Raw genomic sequence first — 12504 nt, 5'->3', positions numbered from 1 at the left:
TCCACACTATGCATGGTGAGGATGGAATTGCTTGCTGGCGCGAAATTCAAGGTGGTGGTCGCCCACTGACCTGAAGTAGGAAACTGCATGGAGTAAGTTATGGCAAATATAGGGTGCCCTTATGGCTCATGTTATGGATCTCTTAGGTTTTCTTGTAGGTTTCCATCCTGGAGTGCATGATACATGATTAGAGTGAGAAAGAAATCATTTATAAAGCTAAATCTGCACCTAAAATAAAAAAAATGTGCGACCTATCTTGCTACACTATCTGAGACTTAAAACATCAAAAAACCCGTAGGGACACACACATGAATGATATGAAAACTTTATTAGGTAATGAATTATTACAACAACTCATAAAACAAAGAATAAAAAAGTATAGCAGCAATGCAGGTAGGTGCTACGACTAGTAGCTCACCCGCTGACAAACAAGGTGTATGATCCCCACAACTAATCTTGCTCAACACAAGTGAATCTTAAAAGAGCAATAGCAAGGTATACCAATAATCACCAGGGAGCTGCCCCATGAACCCAAATGCCCTATGTATAACATCCACATAGGGTCCCATAAGGAACCATCTGTGGATGCATGAACAACCGGCAGATGAAAGGAAAAAGGACAGAAAATTACCTAGGAAATGGTACAATACGGGGACCAAACCTCTAGTCAGCTGTGAGCGCATGCATCTTGATGTCATGCATCTTTCCAACATGTTGTTGGTTCAATAGGTTGTACTATCTGAGACTTGTATGCATAAATTATGCCAGAAATGTACCTCAAATATAGCTAAAAATGTGCTTTGAGAGATGAAACGAAGGATATTGTTAAGCAGGATATGCTTTCAGCCTTAGAAGATTTTGCAGTCTCTGAGCCTATACCAGTCACGTCTAAGAGAAGGGAGAGTAAGTTTCTCTTCGTCAGATTCTGAGGATTTTTGCCAGAAAAATAAATAAATAAAGCTGTATGGTCAGCTATGAATTTATCTGATGAAAATAATTCCGAGAACAGTTCAAGATCAGATGTTCAGTGGTCTAGAGCAGAAAAAGATATGCTTTAATTAGAGCCATAGAGCCAAAGTTCGCATCGGTCGAAGTTGCGCAATACTTTGGTGAATTACTTCTGTATTCCTATCTGCATATTTAAAAACATTTAAAAATAGAAAGAAAAATCCAAAGTGGGATTTGGTATTGAGGTACCAGCCAGTATCAAAGCCCTCTTCAGATTCCTCTTTTAAAATGTTTTACAAAAGCAGATATTGTGTGAATACAGTAGTAATTCACAGACTTTGGCCAATACAAACTTTAGCTCCGCGTAGCCAATACATTTTAATGCTGTAAGGAAACCACATTAAAAACGAAGTATTTGAACAAATAGACTTCGGCTCTTTGATCCGAAGGTCATAGTTAATACGGTTGAAAAAAGACAAACGTCCATCAAGTTCAACCAAGGGATAGGTGGGGACACAAATCCCAGAAGGAAGTGAGATTCAAATTTTTACACGTATTCATAAGCATTTATGTTTTTTACTTTTAAGAATTTGTCTAAACCCTTTTTGAAACTGTCCACTGTTCCTGCTGTTACCACGTCCTGAGGAAGTCTATTCCACAGATTCACAGTTTCTTACAGTAAAGCTTTGACGCTTCTGGAGACTGAACTTTTTCTTCTTCAGTCGGAGGCAGTGCCCCCTTGTCTTTTGAGCACATTTTACATGGAACAGCTTTTCGCCGTATTTTTTGTATGGCCCATTTATATACTTGTACAGGTTAATCATGTCCCCCCTTAGATGTCTCTTCTCAAGAATAAATAAATTCAATTATTTTAATCTTTCATTATAACTAAGTCCCTCCATGCCCCTTATCATTTTATAATTAGAAGGGAAAAAAAAGGAAAAAAGATGTGTGTGCTAGTAGGGGTGGGCGATATGCGATATAAATTTGTGCCACGATATGGATTTTGTGTATATCGCCGGACCGCGATATGATCGCGCTCTCGGCGCGCACCATGTTCTCCTGAGCCGGCACAGTGGAATAGGAGGGAGTCCCTTCCTCCCCACTGTGCGCGGCTGCCGCTGACCACCAATGAGAACAGAGTAGGAGGAGGGGAGGGACTGTGGCCACTGCGCCACCAATGAATGTGCCGTCCATATCCCGGCCCCTATGACTGCACGCTGCGATCCGCCGCAATTAACCCCTCAGTTGAGAGGTTAATCGCGCGGATCACAGCATCCTGTCAGAGGTCGGGTGCCGGGAATGTTCTTCAGTCTCTGCATTGGTGGCAGTGGGCAGTTCCGATCGGAGTCCCAGCAGTGTAATGCTGGGGCTCCGATCGGTTACCATGGCAGCCAGGAGTCACACTACTAAAGTCCTGGCTGCCATGGTCTGTTAGTGAGCAGCATTATACTCACGTGGCCGCCGGTCGCTCCTTCTTCTGTCTGTGCGGTGCATTGCTAATGCTTGTAGTAGTGAAGAGATTAGCATATTTTAAAAGATTGTTTTTTAATGAAAAGAAGCCACAGACAAAGGTAAGATCCCTATATAGGGAATAGTCGTTAAATAATGATTTTAACAAGCCCAAAAAAAAAATAAAGGGTTTTGGGGGTGACAGAAGCCCTTTAAGGAGTTAAAAAGGAAAAATATAGGTATAAAAATATATATGGCAGAAAAAGACAGAAAAAGACAAGGTAGGGAGGCTCAACACTTGAAATGAACGGATAACGGTGGGTTCACTGCTAATTAGGTCACTCACCCAATTAAGAAAATGAAATGTATAGCAAAGAAAAGCAGGCGACACCACCTTCTGGAATAAGCGTGGAAAAGTGGAAATATTCTTTGGAATATTTATTCAGAGATATCACACATATAAAAATGGCCAATATAATGATATAAAATACACTAAAACATATCAGTTACAATAATACACTGATTAAAAACAATTGAATCAATAAGGAAGTGGTCTCCTAAAATAATGTCACATGAGATGAATTGCGGCAGAGAGCTGTAAAAAAATTTTTTGCCAAATAGGACTGTCTCTGTGAGACTCTTACCGCTCAATAGTCCCGATGTCTCAGGTAAACTTCCACAGAGCGGTGGAGAGGTGTAATCACCAAAACCCTGGACGCTGGATGTTGAACAAGCGTGCAGTAAGTAGTCACACGTCGGTGCAGGATACAGACACCGGAGCGCAGGACGCTGAGTGCTGAATATTCAACTTGGAGGGCGTGCTCTCAGTCAGGTGATCCTATGCAAATGGATCAGATGTTCTGATCAGCTGACAAGCATCGCCCAATCACGTACCGCTCAGGTCCTTGTACCAAAGGTCACTAGGCACAGCGTCAATCCAGGTCCTCAAATAGCAGTATAGGTGGATAATATTACGAGTGTAAATACTCTTTGTCCACGGGATCTTTCGTACTTTAGGTCCGGACCAGTACTGGATATGAAAGTTGCGTAGTCCGCTAGACGCGTTTCGAGGCCTCCTGCCTCTTCCTCAGTAGCTACCAGACTGCGCTCTTTCAGACATTATATAGGATACATAATTAAAATCATTCATACAACCTGTGTTCAGGTTAAGGCCCACTGAATCATGGGTTGTATTCTAAAAACATGGAGTGGATTATAAAATGAATACTAACATGGAGACAAACATAGTAACAATCATTACATAAAATAAAATAAAATATATGTACATTTTCTTTTCGCATATCTATAGGAGTACCAATAAATTACCAATACAATAATATTCACACAGCTCCCTCATAGCATTGCCAAAATAGATCTCAATACACACATGTATTTCCTGTGCGTTTTTTCATTTTCATATATACACATGCGTTTCTTATGTGTTTTTTCATTGCATAGCCCACATAGCATTGCCAAAATAGATCCTAATGCACACATGCATTTCCTGTGCGTTTTTTCACTCCCACATGCTCGCATGCGTTTCTTGTGTGTTTTCTCGTTCTCATATGCACACATGCGTTTCTCAAACTTCAACAAAACATAGTCATATAGTTGTTCAACAGGGAAAATACCATCTATATATACTTTCATATATTTATTCAGCAAAAAATTTTTGCAAAAAATTTATTCAGCAGAAAATTTATTCAGCAAAAAACCTATTCAGCAAAAAAATCCTTGGCAAAAAAACTTTGCAGAAAAAATTTTGCAGAAAAAATCTTTTGCCCCAAAAATGTTATTCTGCCGAAAAATTTCTCGCCGAAAAAATTCCTTTTATTCATTTTGTTCATTCATTCATTGTAGATATAGTGATGCCTGGGAGCAAGGGGAGACCAGGGTGCTAGACACAAGACAGCTAACCCTGATATCACATCGGTCCCAGGCACCCTATAGAAAACCGAATACCTCTAATTCTGCATTGAGACCTTTTGGAACCAACGAGCCAAATTCAAAAATCCTTCTTGATTCTACTCGGGACATATGCATAATGTGGTTCCCTCCTCTCCAGTTGGGTTGTATTCTCTCTAGGGCCACATATTTTAGTGTACTAGGGTCCTGATTGTGATAAGTTTTAAAGTGTCTGGAGACCGTATGCTTCTCATATCCCTTGCGTATATTCGCAATGTGTTCCGAAACTCTCTTTTTTAGGGTCCTCTTTGTTCTCCCAATGTACTGCTTATCGCATGTACATTGGAGCAGATAGATGACATCCGTGGTGCTACATGTTAAAAATTCTCTAATTGTCCATCTATAGTTATTGCTTGTTGATAACACTACTTCTGTTTTTTTATTTTGATTTTTAGTGCTCTTACAATTTGAGCAGCTCCCACAGCGGAAAAACCCTTGTAGGCCTACCCATTTGACAATGGTGTCAATTTGAGTGGAGTTACTATTTTTAATAGTTGGGGCAATTCTTACTGCTAACGAGGGGACTTTCGTATATGTAATGTCTGGTATACTTGGTAAGAGATGTCCGATGACCTTATCTTCACGGAGAAGATGCCAGTGTGTTTTGATCATTTTCTCAATCTTCCTGTACTGAGAATTGAAAGGAAGAATTAGTCTAATCTTATTTTCTTCTATATTTCCCTTTGACTCTATGTTGGGTTTTTCTTTGAAGAAGGTGGTTCTATCCATCATTTTTACCCTATTCAGAGAATTTTGTAAAAGAGATGATGGATATTGTTTAACATCAAAATTCCTCTTCATTATTTCTGCCTCTTCCTCAAAATTACTCTCAAACGTACAGTTACGTTTTAAACGTCTAAACTGGTTGATTGGTATGTTTGCCAACCACCGAGGAAGGTGGCAGCTCGTGTGTAAAATATAACTGTTACGGGTCACCGGTTTATAGTATGTACTACAAACCAATCTCTGTGCTTCTACAGAAATGCATAAATCTAAAAATTCGACCTGTTTTTGGCTAATATTAGCAGTGAAGGTTAGATTTTGGTCGTTCCGATTTAGTTCCAAAATAAATTCGCTCAGGTCATCCTCTCTCCCATTCCAAATAAAAAGGATGTCATCAATATATCGTCGCCAGAGGACCAAGCTCGCCCCCAGCCGTGACCCAATCACCCCGTGCTCAAATTGTGCTACAAAGAGATTGGCGTAGCTGGGGGCGAACTTAGTCCCCATGGCGGTACCCCTGGCTTGTAAATAAAATTCAGAGCCATACCAAAAATAATTATGTGATAATATATGTTGGATCCCTTCTATTGTAAAATTAATTTGGCCTTCTTCCAACTTACTTTCTCTCCTTAACACTGCTTTTATTGCTTCCAAACCTTGTTTGTGTTTAATTGAGGTGTACAGAGAGCTGACATCCAATGTAACTAAAAACCATTCAGGATCATAAATTAAAGTTTCAACAGTTTTAATAATATCTGTTGTGTCCTTAATGTAGGAAGGTGTACTCTTAACAAACGGTTGCAGAATTTGGTCAATGTAATGCGATAAGTTACATGTAATGGATCCTATCCCCGAGATGATGGGACGACCTGGAGGGTATTTATTATTTTTATGCACTTTAGGTAAGCAGTAAAAAACGGGAATTCTTTGTTCTGTATCTAATATATATTTGTATTCGTTTTCAAATAGAAATCCCTGTTCTCTACCTCTTTTGCATAATTCAGTTAAAGATCCATAAAATTCATGTGTAGGGTCCCTGTCTAACTTGATGTATGTGTCTTGGTCCATCAATTGTTTGTTACACTCTTTGTCGTAGTCCACCGTATCTTGGATCACGATTGCACCTCCTTTATCAGCTGGACGTATCGTGATACTGTCCAGTTTCTGCAATTGTTTCAAAGCTTCACATTCACATTTAGTTAAATTATTGTAATGTCTCTTCTGTATAGATGTATTGATTTTTCTAATGTCCGTCTCCATATTTTTTCTAAAAGTGGCTATCTCATATCCTATTTCTTGTTGCGGATATTTCCTAGATTTTGGTTTCAAGTCAGTGTGCAAATATTTGGATTGACTTGGTAGAGTATATTCATAAGGATTTTTAATAAAGTGCTTTTTAAGACATAATTTTCTCACAAATTTTTCTATATTAATATACGTCTCAAATTTGTTCAAAAGGGCTGTAGGTGCAAATTTCAGACCCTTATTCAATAAAGTGCTTTGTGCCTGAGTGAGTATGTGCGTACTTAAATTTATAATGGGACTTTCTTCCTCTAATTGAGTACTCATCTCCGTGTGTTTCGATTTCCTGTTTCCCCTGCGGGTCTTCTTCCCTGATTGTAAGTCCGAGTGACTTGCGTGCGTTGTGGTCTCTGTGCATTGTGCTGTTGTATTGGGGGTGATCGTGAGCGCCGTCTCCCTCTCAGTGGAGTACGTTCTCTCCTTGGTGTGTGTATTGTGGGGCTGAAATCTCTGTGTCTTAGGTTGTAATTGTGTGGTTGTGTTGGTGTTTGGTGATAGTCTTTTCTGGGGGTTGTTTTCTCCATAGGTCGGTGTATTCGGGATTTGTGGTGGGGGGGAGTCCTGTCTAAAAAATGTGTTTCAGACAAACTTTCATATTGATTTGTGATGGGTATATTGTACATAATTTTTGGGTCTTCTTGTTCAGATCCTATATCCCTTTGTACCTTCCTCTGGGATTCCACATTAGGTACGTTGTGTGTTCTATGGGTACTCCTAGATGAATCACTGGAATGATATTCTTGATTCTGAGAATTTTGTGGTCTATCCATATTATGCATTTTATCATTGCCCCTATTAAAAATCTTTTTAGTTTTTCTATAAATAATATCTTGTTCTAGGGAGTCTAGACTTTTACAAATCCGTGACTGCCATAGATTATATTCTTCATTGTGGGGAAATTTTTCAATCATGGACTTACTGATTTCAATCTGTTGATTGATATCACTCAGCATTTGTGTTCTACGAGTTATAATTATTTGTATTAGTGCCATAGATTGTGTCCGTAACATAGATTCCCATTCCTGATTAAAATCTTCACAATATAGGTCCTGTGCTGGTTGTTTAAAAATCCTTAGTCCCTTTGGAATTGTATCATTAGAAATATAGTAATTCAATGTCTTAATTTCCCATCGCTGCCTAAGTTGTTTATGCAGCAATGTCTCCAAATTCCGAAAGGCCTCAGACACAGTCTTATCCTCTATCTGTCTATTTTTATCATTTATAAATATAAATTCCTCTACTTTTTTGCGCTTATTTTCCACACAGTTCCAGATATCCGTCATCTTAGTGGGGCACACCCCTTAGAGTGAAAAGAATTGGCAGAAAAAGACAAGGTAGGGAGGCTCAACACTTGAAATGAACGGATAACGGTGGGTTCACTGCTAATTAGGTCACTCACCCAATTAAGAAAATGAAATGTATAGCAAAGAAAAGCAGGCGACACCACCTTCTGGAATAAGCGTGGAAAAGTGGAAATATTCTTTGGAATATTTATTCAGAGATATCACACATATAAAAATGGCCAATATAATGATATAAAATACACTAAAACATATCAGTTACAATAATACACTGATTAAAAACAATTGAATCAATAAGGAAGTGGTCTCCTAAAATAATGTCACATGAGATGAATTGCGGCAGAGAGCTGTAAAAATTTTTTTTGCCAAATAGGACTGTCTCTGTGAGACTCTTACCGCTCAATAGTCCCGATGTCTCAGGTAAACTTCCACAGAGCGGTGGAGAGGTGTAATCACCAGAACCCTGGACGCTGGATGTTGAACAAGCGTGCAGTAAGTAGTCACACGTCGGTGCAGGATACAGACACCGGAGCGCAGGACGCTGAGTGCTGAATATTCAACTTGGAGGGCGTGCTCTCAGTCAGGTGATCCTATGCAAATGGATCAGATGTTCTGATCAGCTGACAAGCATCGCCCAATCACGTACCGCTCAGGTCCTTGTACCAAAGGTCACTAGGCACAGCGTCAATCCAGGTCCTCAAATAGCAGTATAGGTGGATAATATTACGAGTGTAAATACTCTTTGTCCACGGGATCTTTCGTACTTTAGGTCCGGACCAGTACTGGATATGAAAGTTGCGTAGTCCGCTAGACGCGTTTCGAGGCCTCCTGCCTCTTCCTCAGTAGCTACCAGACTGCGCTCTTTCAGACATTATATAGGATACATAATTAAAATCATTCATACAACCTGTGTTCAGGTTAAGGCCCACTGAATCATGGGTTGTATTCTAAAAACATGGAGTGGATTATAAAATGAATACTAACATGGAGACAAACATAGTAACAATCATTACATAAAATAAAATAAAATATATGTACATTTTCTTTTCGCATATCTATAGGAGTACCAATAAATTACCAATACAATAATATTCACACAGCTCCCTCATAGCATTGCCAAAATAGATCTCAATACACACATGTATTTCCTGTGCGTTTTTTCATTTTCATATATACACATGCGTTTCTTATGTGTTTTTTCATTGCATAGCCCACATAGCATTGCCAAAATAGATCCTAATGCACACATGCATTTCCTGTGCGTTTTTTCACTCCCACATGCTCGCATGCGTTTCTTGTGTGTTTTCTCGTTCTCATATGCACACATGCGTTTCTCAAACTTCAACAAAACATAGTCATATAGTTGTTCAACAGGGAAAATACCATCTATATATACTTTCATATATTTATTCAGCAAAAAATTTTTGCAAAAAATTTATTCAGCAGAAAATTTATTCAGCAAAAAACCTATTCAGCAAAAAAATCCTTGGCAAAAAAACTTTGCAGAAAAAATTTTGCAGAAAAAATCTTTTGCCCCAAAAATGTTATTCTGCCGAAAAATTTCTCGCCGAAAAAATTCCTTTTATTCATTTTGTTCATTCATTCGAATTTTTAGATTTATGCATTTCTGTAGAAGCACAGAGATTGGTTTGTAGTACATACTATAAACCGGTGACCCGTAACAGTTATATTTTACACACGAGCTGCCACCTTCCTCGGTGGTTGGCAAACATACCAATCAACCAGTTTAGACGTTTAAAACGTAACTGTACGTTTGAGAGTAATTTTGAGGAAGAGGCAGAAATAATGAAGAGGAATTTTGATGTTAAACAATATCCATCATCTCTTTTACAAAATTCTCTGAATAGGGTAAAAATGATGGATAGAACCACCTTCTTCAAAGAAAAACCCAACATAGAGTCAAAGGGAAATATAGAAGAAAATAAGATTAGACTGATTCTTCCTTTCAATTCTCAGTACAGGAAGATTGAGAAAATGATCAAAACACACTGGCATCTTCTCCGTGAAGATAAGGTCATCGGACATCTCTTACCAAGTATACCAGACATTACATATACGAAAGTCCCCTCGTTAGCAGTAAGAATTGCCCCAACTATTAAAAATAGTAACTCCACTCAAATTGACACCATTGTCAAATGGGTAGGCCTACAAGGGTTTTTCCGCTGTGGGAGCTGCTCAAATTGTAAGAGCACTAAAAATCAAAATAAAAAAACAGAAGTAGTGTTATCAACAAGCAATAACTATAGATGGACAATTAGAGAATTTTTAACATGTAGCACCACGGATGTCATCTATCTGCTCCAATGTACATGCGATAAGCAGTACATTGGGAGAACAAAGAGGACCCTAAAAAAGAGAGTTTCGGAACACATTGCGAATATACGCAAGGGATATGAGAAGCATACGGTCTCCAGACACTTTAAAACTTATCACAATCAGGACCCTAGTACACTAAAATATGTGGCCCTAGAGAGAATACAACCCAACTGGAGAGGAGGGAACCACATTATGCATATGTCCCGAGTAGAATCAAGAAGGATTTTTGAATTTGGCTCGTTGGTTCCAAAAGGTCTCAATGCAGAATTAGAGGTATTCGGTTTTCTATAGGGTGCCTGGGACCGATGTGATATCAGGGTTAGCTGTCTTGTGTCTAGCACCCTGGTCTCCCCTTGCTCCCAGGCATCACTATATCTACAATGAATGAATGAACAAAATGAATAAAAGGAATTTTTTCGGCGAGAAATTTTTCGGCAGAATAACATTTTTGGGGCAAAAGATTTTTTCTGCAAAATTTTTTCTGCAAAGTTTTTTTGCCAAGGATTTTTTTGCTGAATAGGTTTTTTGCTGAATAAATTTTCTGCTGAATAAATTTTTTGCAAAAATTTTTTGCTGAATAAATATATGAAAGTATATATAGATGGTATTTTCCCTGTTGAACAACTATATGACTATGTTTTGTTGAAGTTTGAGAAACGCATGTGTGCATATGAGAACGAGAAAACACACAAGAAACGCATGCGAGCATGTGGGAGTGAAAAAACGCACAGGAAATGCATGTGTGCATTAGGATCTATTTTGGCAATGCTATGTGGGCTATGCAATGAAAAAACACATAAGAAACGCATGTGTATATATGAAAATGAAAAAACGCACAGGAAATACATGTGTGTATTGAGATCTATTTTGGCAATGCTATGAGGGAGCTGTGTGAATATTATTGTATTGGTAATTTATTGGTACTCCTATAGATATGCGAAAAGAAAATGTACATATATTTTATTTTATTTTATGTAATGATTGTTACTATGTTTGTCTCCATGTTAGTATTCATTTTATAATCCACTCCATGTTTTTAGAATACAACCCATGATTCAGTGGGCCTTAACCTGAACACAGGTTGTATGAATGATTTTAATTATGTATCCTATATAATGTCTGAAAGAGCGCAGTCTGGTAGCTACTGAGGAAGAGGCAGGAGGCCTCGAAACGCGTCTAGCGGACTACGCAACTTTCATATCCAGTACTGGTCCGGACCTAAAGTACGAAAGATCCCGTGGACAAAGAGTATTTACACTCGTAATATTATCCACCTATACTGCTATTTGAGGACCTGGATTGACGCTGTGCCTAGTGACCTTTGGTACAAGGACCTGAGCGGTACGTGATTGGGCGATGCTTGTCAGCTGATCAGAACATCTGATCCATTTGCATAGGATCACCTGACTGAGAGCACGCCCTCCAAGTTGAATATTCAGCACTCAGCGTCCTGCGCTCCGGTGTCTGTATCCTGCACCGACGTGTGACTACTTACTGCACGCTTGTTCAACATCCAGCGTCCAGGGTTCTGGTGATTACACCTCTCCACCGCTCTGTGGAAGTTTACCTGAGACATCGGGACTATTGAGCGGTAAGAGTCTCACAGAGACAGTCCTATTTGGCAAAAAAATTTTTTACAGCTCTCTGCCGCAATTCATCTCATGTGACATTATTTTAGGAGACCACTTCCTTATTGATTCAATTGTTTTTAATCAGTGTATTATTGTAACTGATATGTTTTAGTGTATTTTATATCATTATATTGGCCATTTTTATATGTGTGATATCTCTGAATAAATATTCCAAAGAATATTTCCACTTTTCCACGCTTATTCCAGAAGGTGGTGTCGCCTGCTTTTCTTTGCTATACATAAAAATATATATGTGTAAAGTTATATAAATGAATTTCCGAACAAATGAAAAAAAAATAAAATAATAAAAAAAATTCTTTAAAAGAAATTAACGAGGAAATAAATATTTATGTGCATATTTTCCTATAACAAGAAGTCTCAGGTTGTGGATATTAAAATCTGGAATAAGAGGTATAAAAACAGTAATAACAGTACGATATTGTAGTACTGGAGAGTAGCGCAATATATATGCGTGTATATACACTCACCTAAAGAATTATTAGGAACACCTGTTCTATTTCTCATTAATGCAATTATCTAGTCAACCAATCACATGGCAGTTGCTTCAATGCATTTAGGGGTGTGGTCCTGGTCAAGACAATCTCCTGAACTCCAAACTGAATGTCAGAATGGGAAAGAAAGGTGATTTAAGCAATTTTGAGCGTGGCATGGTTGTTGGTGCCAGACGGGCCGGTCTGAGTATTTCACAATCTGCTCAGTTACTGGGATTTTCACGCACAACCATTTCTAGGGTTTACAAAGAATGGTGTGAAAAGGGAAAAACATCCAGTATGCGGCAGTCCTGTGGGCAAAAATTCCTTGTGGATGCTAGAGGTCAGAGGAGA

Source organism: Bufo bufo, chromosome 2 (assembly GCF_905171765.1).
Source record: "Bufo bufo chromosome 2, aBufBuf1.1, whole genome shotgun sequence".
NCBI classification, from domain to species: Eukaryota; Metazoa; Chordata; class Amphibia; order Anura; family Bufonidae; genus Bufo; species Bufo bufo.
This window is presented reverse-complemented; position numbering follows the sequence as displayed.